The sequence below is a fragment of the Terrapene carolina genome, unplaced genomic scaffold (assembly GCF_002925995.2).
Source record: "Terrapene carolina triunguis isolate 2854851 unplaced genomic scaffold, T_m_triunguis-2.0 Scaffold35098, whole genome shotgun sequence".
In the NCBI taxonomy this organism is placed as follows: Eukaryota; Metazoa; Chordata; order Testudines; family Emydidae; genus Terrapene; species Terrapene triunguis.
In genome coordinates this window covers 2,084,204-2,095,002 of record NW_020699449.1, presented here as the reverse complement: position 1 = coordinate 2,095,002, position 10,799 = coordinate 2,084,204, and the positions used below count along the sequence as shown (strand labels likewise).

The following is a 10,799-nucleotide window of genomic DNA, read 5'->3' as shown; positions in this document are numbered from 1 at the left end:
GCAGCTTGCTGTGTGCTCCACAATCTCTGTGAGAGCAAGGGGGAGACCTTTATGGCGGGGTGGGAGGTTGAGGCAAATAGCCTGGCTGCTGATTACGCCCAGCCAGACAGCCGTGCGATTAGAAGAGCCCAGCGGGACGCGCTGTGCATCCGGGAGGCTTTGAAAGATAGGTTCCTGAGTGAGCAGGGTAACCTGTGACTTTTAAGTTTGTGTACAGAGAAGCTGAACCTGCCCCCGTTTCTTTACCCAGTTAATGTTGACTATCCTCTCCAGTTACATACCCACTTCACCCCCTTTCAACACACGTTTAAAAATAAAATCACTTGAATTTTGTTAATGAACACCGTTGTCTTTATTACTGTTTTCGCGGGAATGTTTTAAACCTGGGACACAGACTGTGGTGGGGAGCGAGTGTAGTGTGGTGATGCAAATGACGCTTCTAAACTCCAGGAATGACAGGCTCCGCAGTGGTGGACTGGTTGTTTCAACGGAGCCTGTCACCCCTCCTGATCGGGACTGTGTGTGTGTGTGTGGGGGGGGGGGCTATGTGACTTTGTGGCAGGGGGAGGACGGTTACAGATCCCCTGCTGCGTGGCTCTGTGATCCAGTATAAGGACCGCTGCATAAGATCTCTAACCCCCCCCCCCCGCCCCAAAGCCACAGAGCCACCCGCCCCCCCCCCCCCCCCCCCCCCAGAACATGAAAACCACCTCCCAGACTGACCAGGGTAACTAGTGACTGCACTGTGTATGTGCCCTGCTGCTGAACCTGCTCCCGCCTCTGTACCCTGCTAAAGGTGACTGTCCTGTCCAATTACCAACCCCCTTCCCCCCCTTCAGACAGACTCTCCTCCAAAAGAACGTGATGGAAACAGTAATTAACAGAAACGTATTTTTTATTAGCAACTACACATGAAACTGGGGGGTGAAACTTGGACGGGGGCTTGTGTGAGGCGGGAAGGAAAGGACTTGTCAAATTTTGGGGAATGAGAGCCTTCTAGTAGTAGAGCAGTCTGCAGGGGTGGAGTGAGAGTTTTCACGGACTCTGCCGCCCCTCCTTCTTTGGACTTTGGGTGAGGGGGGTATGGGACTTGGTGGCGGGGGAGGGCGGTTACAGATAGACTGCAGCGGGGCTCTGTCCTCCTGCCTCCGTTCCTGCAGAACATTCACAAGGCGCCGGAGCATGTCCGTTTGCTCCCTCATTAGTCCAAGCAGCGTTTGAGTCGCCTGCTGGTCTTCCTGCCGCCACCTCTCCTCCCGTTCCATGTGTGCTCGGTGCATTTGGGACAAGTTATCCCTCCACTGGGTCTGCTGTGCTGCCTGGGCTCGGGAGCAGCCCATAAGTTCCGAGAACATGTCCTCCCGTGTCCTCTTCTTCCTACGCCTAATCTGCGCTAGCCTCTGGGAGTGTGATGCCAGGCTAGGTTGTGAGACAGTCGCGGCTGTGGGAATGGGAAAAAGGGAGTGAATTCCTCAGAAAGATAAATGTAATTGTGAACAAAGAACATAGTCTTTCTCTGTGAACAAGACCATGCACAGCACCTATCACATGCGCACTCAGGACAAGGTCGAATTTTCGGCCTTCGCATTCAGTGCCTGGCTTCTTGCAGTGCAGATCTGAGAAGCGGGGCAGGACACCTGAATTTGTGTAGCAGGCCGACATGGTATGCCGTAGACTTGTGGCTGCTTAAAACTTTAATAGTAGCACTGGCCTCCTTTCACATTGAAAGCAATGCCAGTCCCTGCTGCCAGCAATCCGGCAAGCATGAACTCTGCCCCTGTCCCATCCCCTCGCGGCTGTCCCAGGGAAAGATCCCTATATGCTGCCCCTCTCCCGCCTCCACCGCGTGGCTGTAAACCAGCGGTTACAGTTCTGTAAAGGAACGGGCAAGCAGTCCCAATACTAACATTCCCCTACCTAATTCAAAGCAGGTCACCATGAGCGACATCACCCTGATGAGGATCTCAGACACGGAAAAAGAAAGAATGCTTCGGGAAAGCCTGCAAAGACCAGGGCCGTATGCTGCCATGCTCTGCAGGGCAATGATCCCGGAGTACTTGATTGTCTCCTGGCGCGGAAACGTTTCATGCCACGGAGGACCCAATAAGGCCGCTCTCCCCAGGAACCTGATGCAAAGGCTTTCCCATTACCTCCAGGAGAGCTTCGTGGAGATGTCCCAGGAGGATTTCTGCTCTATCCCCGGACATATAGACCGCATTTTACTGTAGCTGCAGTGGCAGGGACTAAACAGTAGAGCGGCTTGGGCAGAACAATCATTCTAAACCGGACATTGTTAGATTTTTTTCAGTAGTTGCACTGCCCGGGACTGAAACGTTAAGCGCCTAGGGCAAACTAATCATGAGAAACCCATTGTTGGTATTGTTAACATTCCTGTTCTGTTAAAAATAAATGTTTAGATGTTTAAAACACTTACTGGCTGATCCTTCCCCTGATTCTGTGTCCGGGTTAACGGCTGGGGACGGTTGGTAGGGGATCTCTGTAAGGGTGATGAAGAGATCCTGGCTGTCGGGGAAATCAGCGTTGCAAGCGCTGTCGACTGCCTCGTCCTCCTCATCTCCTTCCTCATCTTCCCCGTTGGCTAACATGTCCGAGGAACCGGCAGTGGACAACATCCCATCCTCAGAGTCCACAGTCACTGGTGGGGTAGTGGTGGCGGCTGCACCTAGGATAGAATGCAGTGCCTCGTAGAAACGGGATGTCTGGGGCTGGGCTCCGGAGCGTCCATTTGCCTCTTTGGTCTTCTGGTAGCCTTGTCTCAGCTCCTTGATTTTCACGCGGCACTGCGTTGCATCCCGGCTGTATCCTCTCTCTGCCATGGCTTTAGAGATCTTCTCGTAGATCTTTGCATTCCGTCTTTTGGAGCGCAGCTCGGAAAGCACGGACTCATCACCCCACACAGCGATGAGATCCAAGACTTCCCGATCAGTCCATGCTGGGGCCCTCTTTCTATTCTGAGATTGCACGGCCATCTCTGCTGGAGAGCTCTGCATCGTTGCCAGTGCTGCTGAGCTCGCCACGATGTCCAAACAGGAAATGAGATTCAAACTGCCCAGACAGGAAAAGGAATTCAAATTTTCCCGGGGCTTTTCCTGTGTGGCTGGTCAGAGCATCCGAGCTCGGACTGCTGTCCAGAGCGTCAACAGAGTGGTGCACTGTGGGATAGCTCCCGGAGCTATTACCGTCGATTTCCATCCACACCTAGCCTAATTCGATATGGCCATGTCGAATTTAGCGCTACTCCCCTCGTTGGGGAGGAGTGTAGAAGTCGAATTTAAGAGACCTCTATGTCGAACTAAATAGCTTCGTGGTGTGGACGGGTGCAGGGTTTATTCGATGTAATGGCGCTAAATTCGACATAAACGCCTAGTGTAGACCAGGCCTTTGTTTCCTATCTTTTACCCAGTTACTGATCCATGAGAGGACCTTCCCTCTTATCCTATGACTGCTTACTTTGCTTAAGAGCCTTTGGTGAGGGACCTTGTGAAAGGCTTTCTGAAGTACACTGTATGCACTGGATTGCCCTTGTCCACATGTTTGTTTTGACCCCCCTCAAAGAATTCTAATAGATTGGTGAGGCATGATTTCCCTTTACAAAATCTGTGTTGACTGTTACCCAACAAATTGTGTTCATCTATGTGCCTGATAATTCTGTTCTTTACTATAGTTTCAACCAATTTGCCTGGTACTGAAGTTAGGCTTACTGGCCTGTAATTGCAAGGTTCGCCTCTGTAGCCTTTTGTAAAAAGTGGGGTCATATAGCTATCGTCCAGCCATCTGGAACAGAAGTTGATTTAAGTGATAGGTTACCTACCACATTCAGTAGTTCTGCAATTTCATATTTTTTAGTTCCTTCAGAACTCTTGGGTGAATACCATCTGGTCCTGGTGACTTATTACTGTTTAATGTATGAGTTTGTTCCACAACCTCCTTACTGGCACCTGAATTTGGGACAGTTCCTCAGATTTGTCCTCTAAAAAGAACGGTTCAGGTGTGGGAATCTCCCTTATATCCTCTGCAGTGAAGACTGACGCATAGAATTCATTTAGGTTCTGCGCAATGGCCTAATCGTCCTTGAGTGCTCCTTTAGCACCTTGATTGTCTAATGGCCCCATTGATTGTTTGGCAGGCTTTCCGCTTCTGATGTACTTTAAAAAAAAATTACTGTTAGTTTTTCAGTCTTTAGCTAGTTGCTCTTCAAATTCTTTTTTGGCCTGCCTAATTATATTTTTACACTTGACTTGCTAGAGTTTATGCTCCTTTCTATTTTCCTCACTAGGCTTTGACTTCCAAATTTCCAAAAGATACCTTTTTGCTTTTAATCACTTTGTTGTTTAGCCATTGTGGTACTTTTTTGGCCCTCTTACTATGTTTTTTAATTTGGGGTATACATTTAATTTGAGCCTGTATTGTGATGTTTTAAAGAGGTTCCCTGCAGTTTGCAGGCATTTCACTTTTGTGACTGTACCTTATAATTGCCATTTGATGCAACTACATCAAATTCAAGCTTTTTCCCTCACAGTCTTAAGAGCCCTGCTTAACTCTGTCCCACCCTACTTATTTGTCCTAGTTTGTATCACTCCCTATCGCCTTTGTTCCACCAGTGAGGTCTGTCCCACCTGCCCATTTCTCAGCTTGTTGCATAAATATCTTCTTGCCTTCTTCCACAGTGCTCTTATGCATGGAATGCCCTTCCTGAGTTCATTCACAAGATACCTACTCTCTGTACACTTGAGTCCCTCCTGAAGAATGTCAGCGGCCAGCTCAGCTCAGCTGCTGGCTTGCTCCCTGACTACTTTTGCTGCTAGGCATCCAGAGAGCCAACTGCACAGCTTTGGAATTCACGTAGGTAGCCACAGCACCTGATTGGCTGCTGATTTAGCAGCCCTGCTTATAAGACTGGCACCCACAGACAATCAGTAGCTGCTCAACGTGTACCATGTCCAGAGCTGGGCTTGCCTGCTCCTTCCAGCCCTTTTTCCTGTCCCTGCTCTGCCCTGCTCTATCCCGCTTCCAGCTTGTCCTGCTCCCTTGTTCCCATCCTGCTTTAGCTTTGTTTTCATATCTGCTCTTGCTTATGCTCCAGCCCCTGTTCCCCACCCCGGCTTCTGACTTCTGCCTTTGATCCTCAGCTCTGCCTTTTGCTTATAACTTTGGGTTACCCTCTGGTTCTGGTATTCAGCTTCTGTCCTTCTGGGAGTGACCCTCGGCTCATTCCTGGACTCTGTCCCTCTAGATCAGGCTCTAACAGGTAGGCTGAACTATCATTTGAACCATTAGTCCTGACTGTCCACAGCCTAGGACACAAAGAGTCACTTCTGTTGTGTGGAATCTAGCTGACATATTGACAAAGTACACAATTAAAAAAAAATATTAACTTTACATTGCCAATACTAAGCCAAGCACTACCTTGACTGCTCTACTTCTATACAGCACACTTTCCCCTTAAACTCTCTGTCTTTAGATGGTGAACTCCTCAGGTCAAGTACTTTGCCATATTTGCTGTTTGGAGAATGCCTAGCACATTGTGAGTGCTACCAAAATCAAAGAAATTTCAATTTCAGGGAAAAAGTTAGTCAAAAGTTTACTGCCTCATGTTATCATTGTATTCTTTATTTTTTTGCTTCTAGATGTATGTGTATGTTTATGCTTGTCATCCCTTTTCCACAGTGCTGACTTAGCACAAACCAGCAACTTCTTGTGAACAAAATAAGTGCGGATTTTGTAGATTGTTCAGAGGAGCACTGATTAATATCTGTCTCTCAATTAATTCTGGTAATGAATATTTGCTCTAAGTATTAGGGAAGTTTAAGGATAAATCTACTTCCACTTTTTTGGTGTGGAAGTTCATGAATATCAAATAGTGTCTGTGTTTTCCCATCAGATAGACAGTGCTTTCATGGTCTAACAATATGATGCATGCAGAGCAGGAGGTCTGTTACTATCAGTAAATGGGGATGCCAACAGGCTCCAGCAAATGTTGTAAATTAACAGGGTCATCCAGACTTGCTGGTCTGAAAGCTTTGCAATGTAGAATTGTCAGTTATCTTTTTAGTAAAGCACTCCATTTGAACTGAAAAAGAGATGTTGAAGGGAGTAGTTAGTGTCTTTCTGAAAATGGCATGTCTATATTTTTATTACATGGTTTATTTGTTAAAGGGGCTCCAAACCAGCACCCCTGAACTTAGGGAAGTTGGATCCACATTCTGATCTTGAACTTTTGGGGAAGGATAGGACACACAGAATCTAAATTGTTGAATTGCTTGGATTCATGTGCAAACTGATTCCAGTTTTAGCGATGTGATGACTCCTCTTTTAAACAACTTCCATTCAGAAAAATAAGAAAAATCTCAAGGAGAGCGCAATCTACAGTTGTCTACTGCTTTCACTTAAGCTATGTCTACACTGCGCACCTTACAACCGCGTGGCTGTGCCGCTGCAGCCGCGCCGTTGTAAGGTGCACTGTGTAGCCATTCTTTATCACCTGGTGAGAGCTCTCCCAGCAAAAAAATAAAACCACCTCCAATGAGGGGCAATCACTTTGTCACCGGGAGTGTGGCTCCCACTGACGAAGCGCTGTCCACACCAGCGCTTTTCATTGTTACAACATTTGTCTTTCGGGGTGGTTTTTTCACACCCCTGAGCGACAGAAGTTTTAACGACAAAAATGATAATGTAGACAAAGCCTTGATCAACATTTTCAGAGTTTAGAGCCACCTCCTCACCAGCCAATAATCATTTTCCTGTTCTGAAGCCTTCTTTTTAGCTGAATGTGTCCAATCTTTTGCATGCAGTGTTGTAACCATATCAGTCTCAGGCTATTAGAGGCACAGGGTGGGTGAGGTGTAGTATCTTTTATTGGACCAACTTCTGTTGGTGTGAGACACAATCTTTTGAGTTTACACAGAGCTCTTCTTCAGGTTCCCCTTCCTTATGCTAGGTGGAAACCTTGGGCTTGATTCACCACTTTCTTGCTAATGTAAAACTGGTGAATCTGGTTCTTGTATTGCATCTAAGAAGGCTGGTAGAACCAGGTTTTTGTTCTAGATTAGGTCTGAGTTTTTGTTAGGAAATCTGTTACTGAGCTTTGGTAATCAAGAAGAATATTTTAAAATTACTTATACTAAATTCTCCTTATTTATCTAGTTCTGTGTCTAGATTAAAGACCAAACTGAAATTTGGGCAGACTATACAAGAGAAAAATTGGAGGGAGTAACAAGAAAGAGTCTAAGGCCTGGTCTACACTAACACCCCAATTCGATCTAAGGTACGCAACTTCAGCTACGTGAATAACGTAGCTGAAGTCGACATATCTTAGTTCGAACTTACCGCGGTTCAGACGCGGTCCACACGTGGCAGGCAGGCTCCCCCGTCGACTCTGCGGTACTCCTCTCGCCGAGCTGGAGTACCGCAGTCGACGGCGAGCACTTCCGGGATCGATTTATCGCGTCCAGACCAGACGCGATAAATCGAACCCGGAAGTTCGATTGCCAGCCGTCGAACTACCGCGTAAGTATAGACATACCCTAACATCTGAGTCTTGGAAAGTTAAAAAGTAAAAGAATCAAAATTAAGTATACAACAGGAACAAGATTGAACTAATAAGGTTTGATTTAATATATGCCATGATTCACCATGTTATAGTAAGAGATAATCAGATCATCTGAAGTTCTGAATGCCTCTCATAAGGTGCTGATATCTTCAGTTCCCAATTAAGTAGGGGTTGTGGGAGCTTTTCTTCACTGAACCTGCTCAGCATCTCACAGTATTGTGCCTATATTAAGACAATGCGGAATTTATGTGGTACAGAGGTGAATTGAATTTAAAACGTGTGTTCTCTTATAATCAGGACAATTAAGTGGTAACTTTACAGAGACAATATAAGGGGAGAGAGAGAGAGAAGGCTTAAAGAAAAGAAAAGGAGATGCCAAAAAGAATTTATAATCAATGGCAGAAAGTGCTACTTGAAGAAAGCTGTTTCAAGCACAGGAAAGTGCAGGAGCAATAAGGGATGGATGAATTACATGTTTAAGTTGGGAAAATAAGACTGTCTGTCTGATTTTTTTGGTCCTATTAGAGTACATCCAGAATACATAATACAGAAAATACATTTTCTAAAGGAGGATTTCAGGCCTCCCACCCACAGATTTGTAACATAAAACTGCTAAAGAGCTCCCTTTGACATCTGTCATATTCAGAAGCTTTTCTTCTTCGAATAGTGTCCCTATGGGTGCACCATTCTAGGCGTCTTTGCATCCCTGCTCCTCAGATCGGAGTTGTGATAGCAGTGTCCATTTGGCGTGCACATGCTCTGCTCTCTTGCTATATAGCACTGTGCGGGCAAACTGCTGTCAGTTCCTTCTCAACCTCCTCTTGGCTTGAGATGGAGCCTTAAGCAGAGCCCATAACAAAGATTCTTCTTAGTGTTTTTTCTTACTAGTTTTTCCTTAGTAGTAATAGAGTTTCAGTTAGTGTTAATACTTCCTTCTCTTTTCATTTAAAAAAAAATTTCACTTATAGAATAGTTATCTCCTTAGCATAAATTAGATTTCCCTAGCCCTTCCCATTCAGAAAGTGAACCCTGAAAGGAGTATATCTGGCTCCCTTGGGTTTAAACGTTGCCTCTCCTGTTGGGAAGCCATTCCTGTCAGCAATGGCCATTCGTGCTGCATTCACTGCCTGAGAGAGGCACACATGCCTCAGAAGTGCATGTTTTGTCTCAAATGAAAATCCAGAACCAGAAAGAGCCATGAGCTGAAATTAAGACTGCTCATGATTGAAAGCTCAGTCCAACCAGCCCCATCACATGATTCAACATCTTAGCCAGCTTAATCTCGACAGTTCGGGCCAGTCCACGGATTTCAGCCAGAACCTGTCTGCAACTACTGGGGCACGTAGCGGGTGGGCACCTTTGTCATAAAGCATACAAGACTCCACATGCGTTGTCTTCAAGGGTGGCTCAGAAGATATATATCCCGAGAAGACACAATTTAAACAAACTTCTGTCAATCTCCTCAAGAATCAAAAACTCACTCAACTGGTGGGCATATCCTCACAAGGTACGTGCGGGAGTCCCCTTCACTCAACCACCCCTGTCGTTGACAATGGATGGCATCCCTAATGGGATGGGGAGCCCACTTGGACACTGACATCTACACCATTCAGGGCAAATGGTCCCCTCTCGAATCCTCACTACATATCAACTTACTAGAGTTCAGAGCAGTCAAGAATGTCTGCTCACACCTCCTACCAATGATCAAAGACAAACATGTAAAGATTATGACAGACTACATTGCATGCATGTTCTACATAAACCACCAGGGAGGAGCAAGATCACATTTCCTGTGTGCCAAGACAGTGAAAATATGGAACTGGTGCATTTGTTACCAGTTCAGCATCTCAGCAACTTTACCTCCTGGACATACAGAACACTACAGCAGATATTCTCAGCAGAAAATTTTCCCAAGATCACAAATGGGAAGTAGACACTACCATCCTTCACAACATATTCATACGTCGGGGAACTCCAGAGATAGACCTGTTCGCCACAGCCAAGAACAAGAAATACTCTCAATTCTGCTCCAGAGAATGCCTGGGTCACCATTCTCTTGGAGATGCTTTTCTCCCCAGATGGAACAGACATGTGTTATATGCATTTCCTCCAATTCCACTAATATCCAAAGTGATATTCAAGATAAAGAAAGAAACGGCCAGAGTTGTTATAGTTCCAGTGTGGCCAAGACAGACATGGTTTCCATACCTTTTTCAGCTGGCGGTCTGTCCACCATTTACTCTCCACCCTGTTCCTCATCTTCTTTCTCAAGATGTGGGCCAGATCCATCACCCAAATCTGCAAGTTCTCCTGCTCAAAGCATGGCTCCTCGATAGTTCCAAAACTTAGAAATGAACTGTTACATAGCAGAAAAATAACTACTCGTCACACATACAAGAATTAGCAGATTTTTAAAAAAATCAGTAAATTGTGACATTTCATAGATATTTACAGAAATGTCATTCAGCTTGCTCACAAAAATCCATTGTTTTTAAAATGTGATCAATAGCACCAAATCATTCTTCCTGCTTAAACCACAGAGCTCTTAAATTATATTTACCAATTCTTTATCAGCTTGTCACTAAAATTCATTCAGATTTCACAGAATGGTAGGGTTAAATTCATTGAAGTTTGGAAACTGCTTTGAAATCCTTGGATAGAAGGTGATATATCAATGCAAAATATTAATGTTAAAAATAGAGAATATGATTCCTATCCAAATGCATTTTTAATTGAGAATACATTATTACATTTAAAATTTAGTTGATATTCTCCTTTTAAAAATTGAAATATATTAGAAGCTCTCTGAGACTGCACGGTCAGAGAGCAGATACAGTCTAGGACAACGTTTTCCATCAGCCAAACAAAAGACCAAGTTAGAATACTAAAATAACCTGCGCAACAAAATGCTCTTATCTGTAGTTGAAAAGATATTTTGCTTTGTTTTCAAATAAGACATGCTTTTTATATCTTTAAATAGTTTTTGTGCATCTACTGGATATTAAATACAAGAAGTTACAATTATTATTGTGTAATATTTTGAGCATCCCAAAGTGTGTTAAGGATAGTACCGATACAAGTAAAGACATATCCCCTGCCTGAACATCCTTTGAGCTAAATTCAGACATGACACTACAACTGAGGATAATAAACTAAAGATAGGAAAGAGGAGAAGTAGGATGAGAGGTGTAATAGTAGGATTATGCAGTTCTTCGAGTGATTGCTCATG

General features: G+C 44.9%; 1 protein-coding gene across 1 annotated transcript in view; it reads left to right on the top strand.

Moving 5' to 3' along the window:
• The window catches only part of LOC113405332 (E3 ubiquitin-protein ligase UHRF2-like), a 180,843-nt gene that overhangs the window by 146,177 nt on the left and 23,867 nt on the right, over positions 1–10,799 (top strand). The window lies entirely within an intron of this gene.